The sequence below is a fragment of the Barbus barbus genome (genome assembly GCF_936440315.1).
Source record: "Barbus barbus genome assembly, chromosome: 39".
Classification (NCBI taxonomy): domain Eukaryota; kingdom Metazoa; phylum Chordata; class Actinopteri; order Cypriniformes; family Cyprinidae; genus Barbus; species Barbus barbus.
Window position 1 is genome coordinate 21654488 of NC_136717.1, and position 23181 is coordinate 21677668.

The 23181-nt window shown below is 38.9% G+C and overlaps 1 protein-coding gene across 1 annotated transcript in view; it reads right to left on the bottom strand.

Moving 5' to 3' along the window:
* The window catches only part of LOC306858575 (protein Wnt-5b), a gene marked incomplete at its 5' end in the record, with an annotated part of 79334 nt that extends 57150 nt beyond the window's left edge, over positions 1-22184 (bottom strand). The window contains one exon of the mRNA XM_079399163.1: positions 21344-22184. The remainder of the gene's footprint in view (positions 1-21343) is intronic.
* Between the last annotated feature and the right edge of the window lie 997 nt (positions 22185-23181).

A 23181-nucleotide genomic window follows, 5' to 3' on the forward strand; every position in this document is an offset into this window, starting at 1 on the left:
AAAAACAACTGAGCAGCACTAGAGACATTTCCTTTCCTGTTAGTGATGTCTAAGGCAACAGACAAATTACATAAAAAGCTAAATGAAAGTAGACTGACTGCTGAAACAGAAGGAGAGATGCTGCAGAGTTCTGCCTGACGACAGACAACAGATGTGTGTATGTCCAACTGCCTCCTGGCCGTCTGTTTGGTGACGCAAAGAAAGACAAAGATACAGTATATCAGACCACATGCAGATATCGAGCAGTTACGTGACAGCAGAAATGTAGAAGTTTCTGATTAAACTCCCTCTTTAAGATACAAGGAAAAAAATGGCAGCAACTGTACCAGCAATGTGTGACCTCCAAAGCAGGGTTATTGTAGTATCATTGAGATACTAACAATATTTTGAAATAGTTTTTATTTTTATATTTCTGTTTTGTTTTAAATAAAAAAATTTTTTTTGGTAATTTTTATTAGTTTTTATTTTTTTTACATTTCTATATAGATTTGATAATTTATTTCAGTTTGAATTATTTTAGTACATAAATTACTGTGAAAAAGTGAAGATGAGAAATGTTACCTTGGCAACTAATAAAAATATATATATATATTTTTTATTTTATTTAAATTGTATTTTATTTTTAACAGAAATTGTTTTACGGTGATTTATGTAACATGACGAATTTAAGTCGTCGTGACGTATTGTCAAGTATGGTGACCCATACTCGAAATTGGTGCTCTGCGTTTAACCCATCCAAGTGCACACACACAGCAGTGAGTAGTGAACAAATGCGCGCACGCACACACACACACACACACACACACACACGTTGGGTTTCCATGTTTTATGGGGACATCCCATAGGCGTAATGGTTTTTATACTGTACAATCTGTATGTGCTATTGCCCTACACCAACCCTACACCTAAACTTAGCCCTCACAGGAAACATGCTGCATTTTTAGATTTTCAAAAAACTTTATGCTGTATGATTTATAAGCTTGTTTCCTCATGGGGACCAAAAAATGTCCCCACAAGATTAAGATTTACTGGTATTACTATCCTTGTGGGGACATTTGGTCCCCAGGACGTGATGAATACCAGGTGTACACACACACACACACACACACACACACACACACACACACACACACACACACACACACACACACACACACACACACACACACACACACACACACACACACACACACACACACACACACACACACACGGAGCAGTGGGCAGCCATGCTGCGGCGCCCGGGGGGCAATTGCCCTTGAGCAAGGTTCGGTGCCTTGCTCAAGGGCACCTCAGTCGTGGTATTGAGGGTGGAGAGAGCGCTGGACATTCACTCCCCCCACCTACAATTCCTGCCGGCCGGGGACTCGAACCCGCAACCTTTCGATTACGAGTCCGACTCTCTAACCATTAGGCCACGACTTCCCACGGTGGCTAAGAGAGCTCAATGTGCTGCAAATAGAAAAAATACCTGCAAATTAAGAAAACAACTTTCGTAAATTTGACAACACACGCTGCAAATGCTCACAACACAACCAAACAAAGAAACGCACTGCAAATAAAATTTATTTGTTTGTGTTGTGAGCATTTGCACCACCTGCTGTCAAACTGATGAAGATGTTTTCTTGATTTGCTGGTGCTTGTTCTATATGCATGTGTTTTCTGAAGTTGCAGCGCGTTGAGCTCTCTCGGCCACCATAAAAATTCCTTGCATGTAGTTGCAAACTGAATTGTGATCCCATTCCCCCCACTTTTAAGTAAATAATCATTGTATTTTAAGATTTATTTTATTCATCTGCAGTGTAAAAATGTGTAGTTTGACACATAAAACAACATTTTAAAGATGCGGTCACACTTACTGTTGCTTGGCGAAATGTTTTGACCAATATCTAGTCATTTAAATAGGAATCCATGTTTGGTCGTTTCGCACAAGGGCAAAAACGTTCCCCACACAGTTTTGGTTTGAAAATGACTTCTGTGCAAGCTGTGTTTCATACGTCGCTACACTTTTGACAACAGATAATGGACCTTTTTGCCCAATAAATGTTGCTAATATGGCCTAAACAAAGACACAATAATTCTATATGGCTAGTGTACCCTCACCTACCTCACCAAATAAGGTAGCACTACTGAGCGACTGTTACGTCAACTCATTAATATTCATGAGCCAGGCTGATTAGGTTTAGAATGTTTCCCGCACATTTCAGATCATTCTTACACCCCCGAATTTACATACTGCATTTCTCACTGTCTCTCTCATCATCTCTCCTTCCTTTGCATCGTTCTCGCCACACTCGCGTCTTCTTGCCCTCTAGCAGAGTCAGATTAGAGTGTGGACGGCCTGTTCCAATAGCAACTGCACTCACCAGCCCCCTTTCACAGACCTTCAGGCGCTCTCTGTCTCCAACACACACACTTTTTGCGGCTTCAGTACATTCTCAAGGTCTTCGCAGCATTACACAATCACAAATTCTCAAATTCTTCAAAATCTTTCATACAGCGCTGATATTTCAAGTGCTTCTTTCTCTCAGAGTAGTACACACACACAAACTCTCTCTCTCTGTGTGTGTGTGTGTGTGTGTGAATGTTGAGTGTCAGGGTGTTTGTTACTCTTCTCTGCAGCGTTGCGCTCCACTGCTTGCCTCTTCCTCCTCCACACAGGCTCGGCTCTCTCTCCCGCAGCTCCCGGGAGATGGCTGCCCAGTTCTGACCTCTCTTGCTCAGGGAGGCTGGCTCCTCTCCACCTGCCCTCCCCTCTGCTCCAGCCTCCACAGATCTAGACCTGGCAGCCACCCAGAGCCAGCTCGCTCGCTCACTCACACCCTCCCTCAACACCACAGCGGGTGATACTGCGCCGCTTAGGTGGGCAAAAGACAGTTTGAAGGCCGACAGATAGAGAGAGAGAGAGACAGAGCCAGACAGAAAGAAAGGGAAGTTACTGCCACTGTACAATACTGGTAAGCACCGTTTGCACCAAAATGTTAGCAGTAAATTGACATTTATGCATTAGGCAGTTGCTTTTAAAGCAACTTACATTACATTCAAGGTAGACTTTTTCAGTTCATGCATTTCCTATGACAGTGGCATTGCAAATGCCAGGCTGTTTGAGCTACAGGAAGGGATTAATACATTATTATGGGATCTTCAAACAATGTAACATGCTTGAATCTCTTGATATCGGAATATCATATAATATTAATAAAAATTATTACTATTATTTTGACCCAACCAGTTACAATAGCACACAACACTTACATACAGTCATGGCCAAAAATATCGGCACCCTTGGTAAATATGATCAAAGAAAGCAGTGAACAATTCTTTTGATATTTTATTTAAAATTCACAAAAATCTAACCTTTCATTGGATAATAAGAATTTAAAATGGGAGGAAATATCATTATGAAATAAATGTTTATCTCTAATACACATTAGCTACAATTAACGGCACCCTTTCATTCAATACTTTTTGAAGCCTCCATTTGCCAGTTTAACAGCTCTAAATTTTCTCCTATTGTGCCTGATGAGGTTAGAGAGCACCTGACAAGAGATCAGAGACCATTCCTTCATCCAGAATCACTCCAGACCCTTCAGATTCCCAGCTCCATGATGGTGCTTCTTCTCTTCAGTTCATTTTCTACAGGGTTCAGGTCAGAGGACTGGAATGGTCATAGCAGAAGCTTGGTTTTGTTTTGACGATATAGATACACGTCCTCTTCCAGGCAGTTTCGTAACATTTTATGTTGATTGGAAATTCTTAGTTATTGCCCTGATGGTGGAAATGGGAATTTTCACTGCTCTAGCTCTTTTATTAAAGCCACTTCACTAATTTGTGAAGCTCAATTATCTTTTGCTGCACATCAGAAATATATTCTTTGGTTTTTCTCATTGTGATGGATTATTAAGGGAATTTGGACTTTGTTGTCCCTCCTATTTATGTTTCTGGGAAACAGGAAGCCATGGCTGGATACTTTCATGTTCATAATCACCCTGGAGTGCTCAAAATTGTGAATATGATTGGGAATATACTTCAGAGATATTTTAGAATTTCTAGAATTTCTAGGGGTGCCAATAATTGTGTCCAACTTGTATTTGATAAAAACATTTACTAAATGAGATTTTCCCTCATTTTAAATTTGTATTATCCAATGAAAAGTTAGATTGTGAATATTTTAAATAAAAGATCAAAAGGATTTACAATACAGATTAATTTTCACAGCCTTCTTTGATCATATTTACCAAGGTTGCTGATATTTTTGGCCATGACTATATCGAACAACAAATTTATGAGACAAATAATGCTGGAAAAGCTTTCACAATCTTTTAGCTGTTTTTGGTGCCACTGTACAATCACAGTTAAAAAATTTGGGGTTGTTAATAATTATTTTATATTTTTGAAAGACTTTTATGCTCTTCAAGACTGCATTTTTCATAATAAAATACAGTAAAAACAGTAATATTGTGAAATATTTTTACAATTTGAAATTACTGTTTTCTATTTTAATAAATCATTCAAATATGCTGATTTTCTGCTCAAGAAACATTTATTATTATCATCAACATTGAAAACAGTTTTGCTGCTTGATACTTTTTTTGTGGAACCTTTGATTTTTTTTTAGGATTCTTTGATAAATAGAAAGTTCAAATAAACAGCGTTTATTTGAAATAGAAAGCTTTTGTAACATTTTAAATGTCTTTACTGTCCCTTTTGACCGATTTAATTCAAAAGTATTCAAAAACCTTACTGACTCCAAACTTTTGAAATTCCAACTGATTTGCACTATGGTAAACATGGTAAATATTCTGAGAGATTCAGCTATTCAAAACAGAACAACAGTGATGACTGAAGAACAGAAGGAAGCATGATTTCATGACTTCGTATATCTGAATTTTTTAATTGTTTGAAAGCTATTGAGCGATCCACTAGAGGCAAAAGTGTGTTCGAGCAAATGTGGGCCGCAATGGGGGGAAATCCATTGCCAGCTGAACCCAGATTGATGATAGTCTCTCACAGCGGCAGCAGCATCTGGTAAATGCCCACACCCAGAGAACAACCCCCTTCACAGGCTACTAATGGAACGGCCCAAATTGGTGTTTGGGCCCGAACCAAGAACATGAGTGTCGTCTGTAGCCATGCAGAACCAGAGAGCAGACAGCTGGGCACAGATACTGATTGATCACAGTGGTGCCTACAGGAATGTGGAGTGTGGAGAGGTAAACGGGAAAGGGAAGTCATACAGAGAGAGAGCCTGGAGGGCTGTGTGTGTTTTGAGCTGTGTGGTACTGAAGGACGGACATGAGCCATGACGGACACAGGAAACGCTGAAGAGTTTCAGACTGCCTCTCGAATGCCCAGCTACAAGCACATGGGAGTGAGAGACCACAAGCAGCATCTATACCACTATAGGAGTCTATCAGCATCAGCACTCATGCATTATACATGCTTTTTACAGAAAACATCTATGACGCATGACTGCTGCCACAAATCCCCATGGTAAACATAACTGCTCTACCAAATAATCATTGCAGATAAAAAAAGACCTAATATTTCCCAAATCCTTTCAAATCTTTTCATCCCTGGATTCCCTCTCCAATGTTTCTGAGATGCTATGAATCCTATTTGGCCGTTCCTGAGCTTGGCTCAAATCCCTTTCAATGGCCACTTACATAATTTGAATTCCCAGAGCTATAAGTTCGAATTTTGTCCTTCCTGCTCTGAATTTCTGTCTTCATTTTCTGAATCGCTACTTCATAGGAGTGAAAAGCTATGCAAGGGAAAATATTCAGTTTAACCCATTCATTTTGTGATAATGACTGTCTAACTGTAGATAATCCTGTTGTCTTATCAAATACATAAACGTACATAAATGCTTTTTTATTTCTTTACATTACATAACTATGTAAGAAAAAGAGACCACAGAGCAAAACATTACCTCATTTACAATACCCTAAATTTTCTAAAACATTTCAGATTGTTCACATTTACACACTACAGTACATACTTATAAAATATTAATAATAAAATTGATTTAAAAATAACTTTAATAATAAAATGTAAAATATATTTTATATACGGTATATATACCCCGTATATATATATATATATATATATATATATATATATATATATATATATATATATATATATATATATATATATATATATATATATATATATATATATATATATATTAGGGGTGGCACGGTACACAGATGTCACGGTTCGGTATGTACCTCGGTTCGGGGGTCACGGTTCGATACAATTTCGGTACAACAGGGAAAAAAAAGACATCTACTTTGCTCAGTTTCTTTTATTTTGATGTGAAAATGCTAAATATTATTACATGTTATATATAGAAAATCTGTTTTGTTTTCATTGTGAGTGTACACAAATAAAAGCAGACCTTTAACTACAAGCAACAGCACAAATAAAAATACAATAGAGTAAAGATACAAATAAAATAATCAGTGATTTTCAGGGGGTTTTTTAGGTACAGAAATTGAAGTAATCAAAGGTAAAACAGCATTGCATATTTGACTGTATAAATTAAAGATTACTCTTTATTAAAGTTACAAAAGCGATTCAATCAAGAGCAGTGAGTGATTTCTTTGTTGTTGCTGTTTATTTAATATTAACTGTCACTTTAAGAGAAAGCACTGATACTGTACGCCCAGCCGACTATGTCTGCTATAGGATACTTACCAAGACGGGCATTTTGACAGAATTTTGTGTGAATTTATCCATTAAAACACAATACTTCAGAGAGAGCTTCATATTTGCGCGCGTTCTGAGGCGCAGGTTTGTGCGCTTCTGATGAGCGCACGCACAAATCTTCTCACTGCGCGCGCGAGCTCGCGTCCTCTGGCTCTTAAATATTTGAGCTGGCAAAGCTTACATGACTTTAGTCTAAACACCGATATCAACGTGTGCTGTTCAGGTCTCACCTGTGCGCGCGCTATCAGCACCGGGTGATGACGGAATAAATGCTCATATTCCAGCATACGGCACTCGCATTGAACAAGAGTGAATGATTTGTCCACTTATTTTTTTTCTTTTCTTTCTCATCGCTGTTGTTATAATGTACTGGGAAGCCAGAATGCGCATCCATTAACAGAAACATACATTAGCCGAACCCTATTTGTTTTACGTGTTATTTATAACAAACCACATGCGTTGTCAAAATTCAGTTGAACCGCGGTCCTAGCGCGTGCCGAACCGTGTGTGGAGAACCGTGCGGTTCGGTTTTTTTCCGCGAACCGTGCCACCCCTAATATATATACACTATATACACACACACACACACACACACACACATATATACACACACTTATTTACTTACAAATTATGTATTAATCTTTTTAAAATGTAAGAAAATTAATTACGAATAATTTAAAAAATATGTAATATTTTACATTTTGTGTGTGTTATAGCATGTGTGTATAGTTTTTTATATTTTAATTTAATGTACGTTTCAAACATTTTTTTTCTATATTTTATAACTTTTAAAATTTAAATCACACACACACACACACACACTCACACTAAACAGAAATGTTTAAAAACTATATTATTGGCTAAAACATATAAAATGATGTCTAACAATTATATAAAAGACAGCCGAATGCCCAATTCTAATGATCAGTTTGGATTCTGTGTCCCGAGTTATCTTCATCCGCTGTCAGGACAACTTGAGCTGGTTTAAAGCGAACACTCTATCTGTCCTTCTTCAGGTCTGACCCCCTCCGTCCCGCAGTGTGCTCTCAGGGCTGATTAGCGGTCCTCAGAGGCTCTGCTGGGAGCCCTGCCTGCCTGCCCACTGTCAGTCTAATTGCAGCCAGTGTAGCCGGATCCCTGGGGAGCCCTGGTGTGAAATCCAGATATGATATGTACTATTAACTAAACTGCAAAAATCCCCATGCACACATGCTGCCTGAGCTCTCCGTGCATGATCTGCCTCTCTAACACGCTATAAATTACAGCAAGGAGAGTGAGTGAGGAAGAAAGAAAGAGAGGCTGCTGGGGGTCAGGAGCAGGATAGAGACAGATATACTGACCGGTATTTGGTCATTTTGAGATTAGCGGCATTGTGAGAAAACCATGCGTGTATTTAGTTTGTCATTTGTTGCATATTTAAGAAATATAACAAAAAAAAACAAGAGCTGTACTGAATATTACCTGTCTGTTCTTTATAATAGTGCTCTCTTGCTTTCTCTCTTACTTCTGCATAAAATCAGAAAAGATTTCAAGACAACTCTCTCAGTGCATTCCTTCTGTGCCTGCTTTCTCTCGGTTTCCTCTGCGGGCAGATCTTTGCCTCTGTATCTCTCTTCCCCAAATCCTCCCCCATGATTTCTCTAAAGGAGAGAGCGCCCTCTGTCTGCAGCTGCAGGAACGACTTTTAAGCACAAGCCATTGTCCTCATATCAGAACATCTGCCAGCATGAGATCATTTTATAAACTCTGAAAACAGCAAAGACGACGACGACAACGGAATTAATCTTGCTCAAGGTATCTGTCTTGACAGTAACGACTATCAGAAGCAATTCAAGGCCCTCCGTCCTGAGAGATCCCAAAATCAATTCCCTTGACAGTGAGTTATCACCCTGATGTACGGCGTGCGGGAAACACTCCTCTGTTCGGATGACTGACAGCAGCATCTCTATCCTCACGATGCTGAATGAGGAGATAGAGAGAATGGAAGAGATGAGAGTGATAATTTGAAGGAGAACAAGTGAATTGGCATTTTTGTGGGGGAGAAAATGAACGCAGCCAGATGCAAAACAAAGAATACAGCTGAAAAACCCTGGTCAAGATGTTTGTCCAGCTTGTTTCCCAGTCTGATGAGCTGATAAGTGCCCAAAACCCTTCTAAAACAAGCAAGATAGACTTGTTAAACCAGCGTGGCTAGATTAGGAGGCCAGATAAAACCCACTTAAGAAGGTTTTTAGATATCAGCACAGTTAAATCACGGTGTAATCTCTAAATTGAATGAATGAATGAATGAATGATGCATTTATATAGCGCCTTATAAAGCGCTTTACAATCATGTGGGGGGTCTCTCCTCAACCACCACCAGTGTGCAGCATCCACTTGGATGATGCGACGGCAGCCACAGCACAACGGCACCAGTGCGCTCATCACACACCAGCTACAGGTGGAGAGGAGAGAGAGTCATTGAGCCAACCAAGTGTATGGGGATTATTAGGAGGCCATGATAGACAAGGGCCAGTAGAGGGAATTTGGCCAGGACACCGGGGTTACACCCCTACTCTTTACGAGAAGTGCCATGGGATTTTTAATGACCACAGAGAGTCAGGACCTCGGTTTAACGTCTCGTCCGAAAGACAGTGCTTTTTGACAGTATAGTGTCCCCGTCACTATACCGGGGCGTTGGGACCCACGCAGCCCACAGGGTGAGCACCCCCTGCTGGCCTCACTAACACCTCTTCCAACAGCAACCTAGTTTTCACCGGAAGTCTCCCATCCAGGTACTGACCAGGCTCAACCCTGCTTAGCTTCAGTGGGCAACCGGTCTTGGGCTGCAGGTTGATATGGCTGTGCAATGGCAAATTAAGCATCTGAAAGACACAAGGAGATATTCTGGATGCCATCAAAACCAAGCATATCTTTTCTATATTTACAGGCACCAACTGACACATTACTACATTAGATTTTATTTAAAATAGGAATAAATGAACAGAATGTGCAGAAATGCTGAATCTGAAGGATTTTGCTCTCAAGTCAAGAGCCATTCTGGGTGTTAAAGCCCTTCATGCTCGGGATCAATAAAAGAGCTTACACTTCCTCCACTCATTTCCATCGTCCCTCCATCCTTCACCTAAACAATGATACAGAGTGTGATCTGAGCAAAGATCTATGGGACAAGGTGACAGAGGAAAAACCCTCAGATCAATACTGCTTTTCATCTTCTTAATAATTTCATCTTTTGTCTGACATCTTGGCTCGGGCACAGAGAGAGAGAATGTGTTACACGTTCGCTCTGTGCTATTTCTCATGCATTCCAGCTTTTAGAAATCAATTCTCTGTCCATTTTCCCACAGCGCAGTTACACTAAGCTGCCATAGAGGGGCGATATTTCCCACCAGATATGACTTGTGTCCATCTTCCTCTCCATCCCTCCCTCTAACGCCATCATTCACTCATCTTTTCACTCTCGGAACAGGGAAAGCACACAAGCACACACATATATGGAGGCACAAACTGCCATGTCACATAAACAATAGCAAATGCACTGACACATACAAAACTTTGCCAACTTTTTCTTCTCTCTCACACACACACAGAAATCTGGCTCTGACAAACACCAGGCTATAACTGGCATGCATTGCACACTGCTGTCTCTCTCGCTCACACACACACACACACACACGCTGCTCCATCTCACCGCTGAACAAGAGGACCTCAGGGCATTGCGCTGCAACCGAAAGCCGTCACACTGGCAGAAAAGCCTGCAGGGCACTTACACTCTCTACGCTCCCACAGGCTTCACCCCTCACATCATGGCTCTGCCCATCTATCCGTGTGCCCGGCTGTCTGCCTACACCAACTGTCTTTCAAAAATGTCTGTCTGACGCATCTTACAATATGTGCAGTTCTCTCACTGTCCCATCACTGTCTGCATCCATCGCTAATGAAACACTTGACTTTTGACTGTCCACTCCAAATCATCAATTATGTTCAGTCATTTTCTTTGGTCAATAACTGTGCCCTACTGACCGCTTTGACAATGAATAATGACCATTTTCTCTTATAATAATTTTGCATTAATGTTTTATATGTATGCTTAATACACACACATTACTGTTCAAAAGTTTGGGGTCAGTTTGTTCTTTTGAAAGAAATTAACACTTTTATTCAGCAAGGATGCATTACATTAATCAAAAGTGACAGTAAAAAACATCCAGAATATTACAATATTTCTATTTTCAAAGAAATCTTTTGTAGAATGTTGTTCAAAAGTTCAAAGAAATGTTGTTCTCAAACTATTTATTAAAGAATCCTGAAAAAATATCTTAGTTGCCACAAAAATATTTAGCAGCACAACTGTTTTCAACATTATTAATAATAGGAAACGTTTCTTGAAAACTGAATCAGATTGATTTATGAAGGATACTGAAGACTGGAGTAATGATGCAAATTCAAGTTTGCCACACAGGAAATTACATTTACATAAATTACATTTAAAAACATTTTGGTTAATTTAAATCATAATTATATTTCACAGTATTTCTGTTTTTACTGTATTTTTGATTTTTTTTTAAATGCAGCCTTGGTGAGCATAAGAGAATTATCTTACCAACCAACCACAAAGTTTTGAATGATATATATAAAACAAAATGTTAAATTATAATTTTTTTAAATATGAGAATAAAAATGAAAATGTTATTATACACGTGTACATAGTCAGTAATAATTAATTATATAATTATTATGTAAGTATTTACATATAGGTATACATAAAGGAAAGAAAAGGATAGGAAACGGAGATGTATATTTTATATTAATAAATAATATTTGTGTGCGCGTCTATATATATATATATATATATATATATATATATATATATATATATATATATATATATATATATATATATATATATATATATATATATTCAATAATAATATTTCATACAATTTAAACAAAATGTGTTCAACTTCATACAGTGCGTTAATCTGTCATCATCCAAAACCCATATCTGTCAGCCATTAATAATTATTCCTCCTGACTTACTGACTGCAAGTCAATTTCCATCTATCTAAACATCTGTCTGTTTGCATTGTAATAACAATGATGGTGATAATCACAGCACTCCCGGAATGCAGAACACCACCGAGGGAGCCGTAACTCACGGTTATCATTCAGACCAACATGCTCGGATACACACACAGATGCACAACGCAGCACCTGTTGTGTCTCCTGCACCGCGGCCCTTCCGCCACGTCTGCTTTAAATGTCGTCTCGAGGCCTCTGCATGCTCTAAATGGCTCTTTAAAAGAGCCTCCGTGGATGTGGAGGCAAATAAACGGAGGACCACACCAGCAGTCCAACGAGTCCCATTCACTGGGGCCGTGTTTGGGTTGGCCGGCTGAAAGAGGCGTGATTTACAATAGATCAACACAGCCGTTCGGCCCGGGACACACAGCGCGGGCCCCTGCTGTGTCATTTGGGGTCAGACGGTAAAGATGTGCCTCGCTAGCGTTACAGATGAGCCACGACACCCGCCGCTTTGTCCAGGGGTGTTGCTGCTTGCTTGTTTGTTTTGCTCGTGTAAACGACCACATACTCTTGCTATCACGGGTTTGGAGGAGTTCATGGTCCGCTGAGCAGCATCTTTGATCTGCTTGGCTCTCTGACAAACATTCCCTGCCCCGCTAATCCTCATTAATGGCGGGTTCGAATCCATCTTTTCATCATCCGACCAAGAGAGTGAGTTGGTGGTGGAGGAGAGGTGTTAAGAGCTAAGAGAAAGCGATGATGCAAAATGCCAAATTGCTCCCAAATGCTGCACAGCGGATTAATGATACCGTTCGTCCGTTTGAACGTGTTGAAGTCAGCGTGTTTCTGTAAACTAGCTCACAATGAGGTGAAATCAGTTGTGAAATGCGCCTAAGGCAAAGGCTTTGGGCTTTAGAAAGAGAGTTAGGGATGTTGTTAGAAAGCGGAAAATAGCAAGACACATAAAAGCTGAAAGAAAAGTGCATTTTTTAAATTGTAACAAAGAGAATGATGCTTTGAGGGGGGAAAGCATGAAGAAGAAGAAGAAAAAACACATCAGCATGTTAAGGGAAGTTGACGGAAGGTGCATTCGGGGGGTTTTCCACAAAACCTGAACTTCCAGAGTGTGTGAATCTGGCTGTGAGCGTGTGAGGGGACTCTAATAAAAGCCACAATGTTGTGGTAGCGGAGTGGGAAACCTCGGTCTTAAATGAATCCAACAAAAGACCTGCTGCTGCTCCGAATCCCTCCAAACATCCTGATGCCCCCACAGAGCCCACCATGACTCCACACAACCAAGGACACGGACACATGCAGGTCTCTTTTCACTTTATAAATGCCATTCAGGCTCTGGTTCTGAATTTCAGCAAACAAAACGACAAGTTGTATTGCAAGTTTAGTCTGAGACACCATTTCATTCAACCTTTATTTACACTTGGAATGCCAACAATGAGGAACAGAGCTTGCATTTACATCACATTTAAATTTAAATATAAAAATACAGAAAAAAGTAAAAATACTAAACGAACAACATATATACACATATATATATAACTACCAATGGATGCATTCACAGTCGAAAGTATTGTTCTAAATCTACCCCAAACCACATGAAAAATTATGAATTTGATCACCTACAAGGGTAAAAAATGCAGAAGCTGCATGTTTTTGAGGTAAAATTCACTAATGTACACTAAAAATAAAGGTCCCTTATTGGCATCTAGAGTTTCATGAAGAACCTTTAACATCCATAGAACCTTTTCTATTGCACAAAAGGTTCTGTAGAGTGGAAAAAGATTCTTAGATTATTCAAATGTTCTTCACACTTAAAAAAATGGCCAACTATTCACTGAAAAGTTTTTTGGACAGTTCTTTGGGATTTGTTGGGAAAAGCATATTTTATTTTAGCAGAAAGCATAAACCAAAGGCCTGTTCAGACCAAGAACGATAACTATAAATCATTCTAAATTTGAAAGAATAGCAGTGTTCACACCACAACTAAAATGATAATGGTACAGAGGAACAATAATTGGAATCACTTTCAAAAAAAAATTTTTTCTTCAGCTTATGAACAATAAAAACATTGACAGCCAATCAGAATCCATCCTGTTTTAAAGAGCTCAAGCATGTAAAGTGGCAGACCACAATTTAATAAACAAAACATTCTTGTGCTTTGGTATGGATGCTAATTTAGTTCTTGGTGTGAGTAGGCCTTAATACTGATTAAGGAAACCCTACTGAAAAGAAAACAGTACACTAATCTAAACATTTAGATGCCGTTTAGCATTTGTAATGCCTCTGAATCTATAAAATGAACTATTTTTTAGAGAGCAGGCAAATTTGGAACAATAACAGCACATTGTGTTTCAGTGTTACTAGGTCACAGCGCTCGATTAGGTGAACTCCCACCATCTGCCCCCAGAAATCTTGTTTAAGAGAAACCCTTTTTTAACCCAAACACCCCATTTCCCCCTCTCTCGCTGTCAGCCCTCTTCCCAGGACTCCCCAGTCCCTCACCCTATCACGCTGTTAAATGACTCCATTGAAGTCCTGTTTGCTCAAGTGGGCCCGGCCAATTATCTCCCGGCTTTCAGAGCTCTTAATGACACCAATTAAGGCTGCTGTGAGGGCCGGGTCAGCGAGGTCAGTCTCTCTTCTAGTGAGTGTATGTGTGTGAAGCTAAACTGTGGGGAAATTGTGTTTCAATTGGTGCAAGAACAAGAAAACATGTGAGAGGAGAAAATTAGAGTGTTTTAGAGAAAGCGTGACCATATGTGAGTGTGTGTGTGTGTGTGTGTGTGTGTGTGTGTGTGCGCGTGTGTGTGTGTCTAGGCTCAAGCAGGATTTGCACAGCTATTATACCAGTCTATTACCGGCGCTCTGCTAGTGCCCTCGCAATCTCCTTAGCTCACTCCTTAAACCTTATTCCTCACTCAATGTGTTCAAATGTGCAGAGCAGAACCGCCTGCTCTCACCCAAATCCCCTGGCAGCTCTTTAGTGCTGCCCCTGTCAGAAGCCTCCAATTGCAACACATCACTGTAGAATAAAAAAACAAATGCATAATGCATAATAATACTAATTTGCTCTACAGCAACATTTATGAATGCATATACACCTGAATCTCTCCAACAGTATTCACAGAAACAGTCATATATGATGAAATGCAGCCTGAAGTCATAGTGCAAGGAGAAGAACTTTTTGGTTTAGATCTGCAGTTATGTGCAGCTGTAGACCAGTTTTTTTTTTCTAACTAAAATGTTTTTAGTTTTTGCCCTAAATCAAGGGAAAATAATGAGTTAAGTATAAAAAGTGTGTCTTACTCAATGCATTCAGGCAACAGCATTGAAGAGATAAAGCACGTTGAAACCCTGCCAATGAAAACTGTGCATTACAGATCTCTGGCAATACTGACTGAAAGGAAATTTTTCCATTTGTGAGTTTGCATGCCTAATGCAAGACTAGTATAGACAAGTAGACAGATTGATCCAACCCTGCTTAGAAGACCAGCATGTTTTTGATGTTGCTCTCCAGCAGGGTATGTTGGTGTGCTGGTATCGTCACCAGACTTCTTAACTAGCTTAACCAGTACCAGGGCAAGATCAAAAGAGCTCAGCTTGCAGATGGACATCTTTGGCCACTGCATTATATCCTACAATTTTTCAGTGTCTTGAAGCATGAACGTGAACTTTTCTGTTATTTTATTAGGAATTTCACAATTAAATCCTTAGAAAATTAACTTTTTATATTTTTTATGCAAAAACAAAACTTACAATTACATATGAGAATGAAAAGACACACCCTTATAGAAATAATCAAGCTACATTTTTTAATTAGCAGATTTTTTTTAAAATGGCCTGTCTATAAATTGGTTAAATATTAAAAAAAAATAATAATAATTTAAATGATGATTAAAAATGATTAAAAACTAATATAATTATTTAATAAAAATAAATAAAAAATACTACAAGTATTTATAAAACTGATATAATAAATATATAAAAACTCAATTATGTGGTGCTCTATCAAGTTGCCATCCAAAATGGCCAAAAAAAAAAAAAAAAAAAAAAAAAAAGAGAGAAAAAAAATTATGACCTATTATTGTTGCTACACTGCAGACTTAATAAATTAATGTTTCTTAAATCAAGTAAATATTTTTTGATTTAAGAATGTTTAGATATTTGTACTGGAAAACAAGACAAAAATACTACTCTCACAATCCATCACTGCTGTCGCTTCCAAGCACTCCAGTGCACATCCCTTGTAAATATGTACATGTGAATGCACAAACAGGCATACAAACACGCAAACACATAGTCTGCTAATATCCAGCTTACAGAAGAGACTTTGTAAACACTGCTGAGCCAGGCTCAGAGCTCAATTAGGGCATAAAACCAGGAGAAAGAGGCACATCATCCACTCCTGCACCCTTCAACAACTTCCAGAAACCCTGCTGCGCTTCAAACCCTTCCTTCTGCCCAGGCCACACTCAAAGATTCACCATCAAGGCAACCAATTTTGCACATCATTATCTAACAGCGAGGGGGAGAGATTCACACGCATGGCTTTTATCTATTACAGCCCTTCGAAATCTCAAGCAGGACTCCACAGGCCTTAAAGTGGTTAAACACACACACACATATATATATACACACACACATGCACAAAACAGCAGTCTATATCTGTAAAATCTATCCTCTCTTCTGAAAAACACTCTAAATCTTAAATAAGCACCGAGTTGTTTGCATAGTTGATTAATGAGCGGGAATATCCCTGAATTCTGCTAAATAGCCGACGGGGAATCTTCTCGTAACACCCAGAGGTGAACACACACTCACAAATTAACAGCTGGCCAGAAGTGTCACATACAGCTGTGTTTATACTGGGTTGACGCCATGGTGCACTGACAATACATCCTGGTGGGGAGAAACATCATGTATGTTTAATTCTGCCGGTAACATCCACAGCCACTGTTTTACGGATGCGGTCAGAGCATACTTTTATAAAAAGTAGAAAGAATCTATAAGACTATAAACGTACTGCACTAGTGCAACGTTGCTGTACATACTTAACATTACAATACTCAAGGGGGCGATAGAGTTCCCATGTCTGTGCCATTAAAAAAAAAAAGTGTGTTATTATTCAAGTAGCTAGCTATAAACAAGCTTAAGGGCAAACGGTGACACTGTTTATGACAGCTGTTCTTTGGCACTCGATAGACGTCATGCTAAATCTGCATCAACAAACCCAGCACTGTAATTTCAGCATTACTCATGATGTGTTTGATATGCGCGCAGCACTTCTGCTGATCACGGTCTCTGTGTCCGGACAGGACGTCAATACGCATGTGTGTGTGTGTGTGTGTGAGCGATAGATGCTGACGTGCGGCACAGGTGATGAAGGTAAACACACGGACAGACAGGCCCGTTCTCACTCAGACATGATGTCGATACGCTGTGCCCTTCAGCGGGTGAAAGGCAGGAGGCCAAACATGAGCATTTCACAGTCTGGATCTCTGTAATCAATGAACATAGGCTCCTATTTTTCAAGGCGGTGTTGAAAAAGTGTTATGCTTTAAAGAGTGCACACCTGGTGTTGGAGCTTCTTGTGAGCATCTGAACAAATAACACGGTCTCTGACATGATTACAAGCTAGAAAAAAAGCCCATAATCTCTAGCGAAAAATAAGTGCAGTGCAATGCAGAACTGTTAAATAGTTGCTCAGCAAGTCCAGATTTTAGTTTACGCTGCATTATCAGTCTATATACGTGTATATATAGACTTTTATATATAGAAGCTTTAGCTAAATAAATTTTTCAAGTTACTTTGGGCCCTTCTACCTATTTAAACTTTTGCAACTATTTAAAAAAAAAAAAAAAAAATTAAAAAAAAACAGAAAATGTAATAAATATAAATGCTAATATTTGTAAAAAATTATCTAATTTCCCTTAAATTAAATCCAATTTCCCCTAAAAAAAAAGAAATTAAAAATGTATAAATATATTTATAATATATAAATGACAATATTTGTATGCATATATAAATAGCTTAAGTTAAATGTGTCAAATTTTGTGGCCCTTTGCATCATCCCAAATTCATCCACAAAATATTAGCTTTACCATCTTTTACCATCTTTTTCCTAGCATGTGGTTGAAAGGGTCATATGCACACACCAGGCCAGGCTGTGGGCGCTTTTATCAGTCCCCAAATCACTGACAGAACAGCTTACATGATAGAGTCAGAGGCCAACACAAGTGCATGTGAGCAGAGGGTGGTACTTAAAAGAAAGAGACCCAACCTCACAATGGACCGCAGGGTCTGGTGGGGAGTATTATCACACTTTTGAGAGGCATCTGGATCATGGTGATCAGGAACAACAAAGAACAACCTGACAGATCGCTTTTGCTTCCTACTGCCGTGCTTCAAGGAAAGGATGCATTCGGATTGTGATTGTCACTGTGCATTTTCCTGAGAGTGAGAGAAAGAAAGGTAAGTGAGAGAAAGAGAAAAACAGACAGAGAGCCAAAGAGTGTGTGCTGCGGATGATAGGGGATGTACATGTGTGTGTGTGTGTGAAGCGCGTGCTCAGGCAAAAGAGGCAGGTTGGCTTGTGCAGGTGGGCTGTTGACGGTTTTATCTCTCTGAATCAGCTTTTGAGAGGTTTCCCAGAGCTTTGGCCACAGAAACACGGCTGGTGTCTGCAGCTTCTCATTCCACCCCAGAACTCAAACATTTCATTAAATGAATCAATGTCTTAATCAACCCAGCCCCCGTCGCATTCCAAATACCACAGAAAAACAGATAGACACATATAAAGGAGAACAGCGAAAACTCTGGTCTGTGGTACTGTAGGATCGAGGCTAAAAACATCTGAAAGCTAAACAGCAAGCTCTTGATCAGATATCTGACCCCCTTCCCTTCAAAAACAAGGCTTTAGGCTACGTGATCAAAGAAAACGGCCACAAACTCTTTAACAAAAGGAAAACCTCAACAAACACACTTCCATATACATCCTCTAGATATTTACCGCACCATGGATAACACATTTTCAGATTCATGCTGATTCAAATCACCGCGTTGCCGCAGAACAAATGGGAATAATCAAGTGCAACATGGATGCCTGTTTGCTCTTACCCAGACCGGGTACTTCAAAAAGAGGGAGTATTACGATTTCAAAAGGAAATGGTTTGCCAAATTAAAGCACAGGACTCTGTGGACCCTCTTAACCTCAGTTAAGTCCTAAAAGTGGTCTGTTAAGAGGAAGAAAGTAGCTACATTACATGTGTGAGAATAAGCTTTACTTCCCCGTAAAGTATCGATAAGGACTTACACACAGCACATCTGGCCAATACGTTTAACAAAAGGCCCGCATATCAATTAAATCTGCACAAATACGGTCTCTGGCAGGGAGAAAAGGTAAAACACAAACACATGAATTATATGGCCGACATAGGGGACTGAAACCCGCAGCCAGCGTTTATACACACAACAGGAGATATTGCTTCCCACTGTCTGTTCCTCAGTTCGAGCTGATAAAAGAGAGCCTCAGAGTACATCTAAATCTTCACGTGTTTGGTTAAACGACACCTGTTTATATTTTTGCGGTTAGAAACTATTTTGGCCGAGCATACAAGAATCTTATCGTTCCAGAGGCACTGGAAAGGTATTACACAAACATTACACAAACACACAGATACTAATACTGCTGAGAGGGCAAAACAAGAAATATTCATAATAATGAAACAAAACAGAAGCACTGAACAGTTTGCGTAAAGTTTATTGACCCTTAAAACTACTTCAGAAGATTCACTGATTGCTATTCTCCAATACATTAAATCTCAAATATAACAAGTTACTGTTTGTATGTCCTATAAGATCAGATGTCCTTCCAGCTGCTCAAATGTCTGTATCCCCCAAGATACAAAAAAAACTATTTTGTGTTAAAGTATTGTTGTAAAAGCAAACTGATTGTGAAATATGGTTGGAATTTTTTTTTTTTTTTTTTTTACAAACAGCCCTTGATAGTCTTCAAATAATGCAAACACCTCGGACACTTTGCACGCAAAATATTTAAATAAAACAATAATCTCAGAAAAACTTTGACATGAAGATACATTCGCAAATGTAGATTCTGAAGATGTCGAGAAAAAATTAAATTACGCACAACCCAGATTTTATCTTGGCGCCCATAGCCAGTTTTTACAAACACACAAACAATTATAAATAATGACAATATTAAGGTTTGCCGAGCGCTAGAGCAGCATACTGTTGCTATGCTCGCGAGCGGGGCCTACACACACTTGGCACGGCGTGACCAATTTGTAATCTAATTTCTGAGGTTACTGAAACATTTGAAAACACTGTTGAAGCACGCACACACACACACACACACACACATATCATCAGCTATATGTAAAAGAATAGACGCTTTAAAATCCTGGCGTCAAGGTTAAAGTCTGGCTTCACATAATTTGGACCCTGGCGCTTCTCAAAAGGCCGAGAAATCTTTTTCATTGACAGACTGCAGATGGCTTATTTAAAAGCTGCTCCAAAAGTCAGGCACTGTCGATCATTTTCTCAGCTTCAACACATTACATGAAGTGTTTCAGCAAGAAAATCCCGATAAAATCATTTCAAACATTTGACCTCAGTTTGAAAGAAGTGCCCCACATCCATTGAGAGGTAAGACGGTAAATGATTCAGATTATTAGAGTATCCCAGTCTAAAATTAGCCAAACTGCTCAAAGAGTGAGTCAACTTTGGACCATTAAAAAAATGACAGGATATGAGTGTTCATGTCAACAATTAGGCCACTAAAGGATCCAAGTGCATGGGGAGAACGGGGAGTGTTGAAAAACATTTCAACTTCTTTAACGCAGAGATTTCTATATTTATCTGTTACATATTTAATTAGGCTACTTTAGAAATCTACAATTTATCCCTAAACTATGTAAATGAATGTCAAGTACCATACAAGAGTGCGGAGGGTTGCAAGTACAAAAGAGGGTTGTAACACTAATAGAAAACATGCACATTATGTGAACGAATGTAGCATATTGTGGTAATTTACTTTTTTCAACATAATAACCTACTAAAATTATATCATGCCTATGCAAATTTGATCCAAAAGCTAAACAAACAGAAAACATTTAGCAAGTAAAACGGGCAATAAAAGGGATAACAAATGTAGAAATGTGTGAATGTTAGTCACTCTCACCGCTGGCCTATACACTGTCCCATTTTTGCAGTCTTTGTGGATCCAGTAGCCTACATTGAGAAATGTTCCAACCCTCCCTTATGTGGTCAATATTTGCATTATTGTTTTTTTTATCTTAAACGTGTAAAGGAAAGCTTTTGTCGATGTTAAACAAGATAACCTGTTGATTCAGATGATACTATGCTTGTCATTTAATATCCGTCAACATGAACGCAAATCAAATGATAAACCAGACGTGAAATGATACAATTTTACCCCCAAATCGTCGCGTAAACCCGTTATATTTAAACAAAGAGTCCTCCAACTTGTACTGTAAAACAACCAAAGGCTTGAGGCAACGTCCTTTCAAAACAATATAACTTTTAGGGTTTAATAGTAACTACAACTTACTTGTTTGCAGATCTTGATCTATCCGTTCAGCGTAGGTCTCCAAAAGTTCCTCCAAAGTCCCAGAGCTGAAGTTCTGACAGCTGAACCTGGTCTTCTGCTCTACGTGATGTTCTTTTGAAGCGCATATAAAGTAGGAGTTACTTCAGAAAATATGAAACAATTCCACCTCCGAACAATTTAACTTGTCATTTGCGTTTCCAATGTTTCATTCACCTCAAGAACATACTCCAAAACAGACCGGCGCTGTCCATGGCGAAAAAAAAAGTTCCGCGAAAATCACTCGAGTTCAAGTTTTAAACATTTTGATACACTTACCGGCTACAGAGCATTAGGACGTCACGCAACAGGTGTCAATTAAACATTCAATAGTTTGACAAGAGCGCAAACAAACGCGCTGCGCTCGCGGTGCGCAACAGGAGCGATAGAACACTTTTCCTCCTTATTAGAGAAATTAGCAGACAACAGCAGTCTGGAGTCAATCAGTCCACCTCACAGAGCTCATGCATTCACAACTTTTTTGTGCACTCAAAACTTCAGTTCTGCATTAAATCCTCCTTTTGCGCAGGAAACACGGACACCTTTTCAAACTTTCCCCCTCTTTTCTTTCCAGAGGCTGCTCGGGCTTTTAACCTAAACCCCTGGTGCTTCCAGAAAGCACTAAAAGCAGACGACGAAGAAACTCTAGCGACTGCTTCAGTCCGCAGGCAAGGGGGTGAAAGACTGAGTTTTGACTAGTTTGTGCAGTGCCTACTCATGGGCCTGCCCTCCCCATCTCTCCAGCTCGGAACAGGGGAGGGAGAGAAACCACAGTCCTCCAACAGCGCGTTCCCATTTGACGAACACTTGGACTAGTGTCCCAACCACTGCTCCTATTAGTCAGCCAATAAAGTTGTAGTAATTAGTTTTTATAAGAAAGATGATCTTTATTGTGGCAGGCCTGGGTATACTTTGGAAACCTAATCAAAACTTTTCAAGCCTTTTCAAATACAGAGTTTTACTTTATATTAAACACCTAACATTCAGGTCTAGAAAACATGCCATACACCTGGAATTTTTAAAAATGTTGTTAAAAGAAGTCCCTTATGCACACGAAGGCTGCATTTATTTGATAAGAAATACATTAAAAACAATAATGTTGTGAAATATTATTGCATTTTAATATAACTCTTTTCTATTGTAAAATATTTTAAAATGTATTCCTGTAATGGCAAATCTGAATTTTCAGCATCATTACTCCAGTTTTCAGTGTCACATGATCCATCAGAAATCATTCTAATATGCTGTTTTTGGGCTCAGTCATGAGTGGTTCTTCTTTTTATAAAAATATTAGAATGATTTCTGAAGGATCATGTGACGCTGTGACCGAAGAGTGGAATAATTGCTGCTGAAAATTCAGCTTTGCCATTACAGAATAAACTACATTTTAAAACACATTCTAATAGAAAACAGTTATTTAGTAATAATTAATTTATCACTATAAATAGGCCTACTATATTTTTGATAGTTTATCAACATTTTTTTTTTTATAAAAAAAAGAATTGAAAAAAGCAGTTTAAATTCAACAAGGTTTAGGTTAAATACATAATTATAGAAGAACTGTAAAACTGTTTAAGATGAATTATGTCATATTTACGTCAACCCACACTGCATAAAATGAAATAATATATACTTAGCATTACTCAATAATATGCAACCTTTATAAAAAGCAATAAAAAAGTATAATTTAACAACACTGTTTTGAATAACAGAGCTCTGTAACCCGATTCAGAAAACACTGACGCTGCTCAGAGATTGCTGCAGCTCTACAAACGCATAAATACGACAATCATACTTTTGGC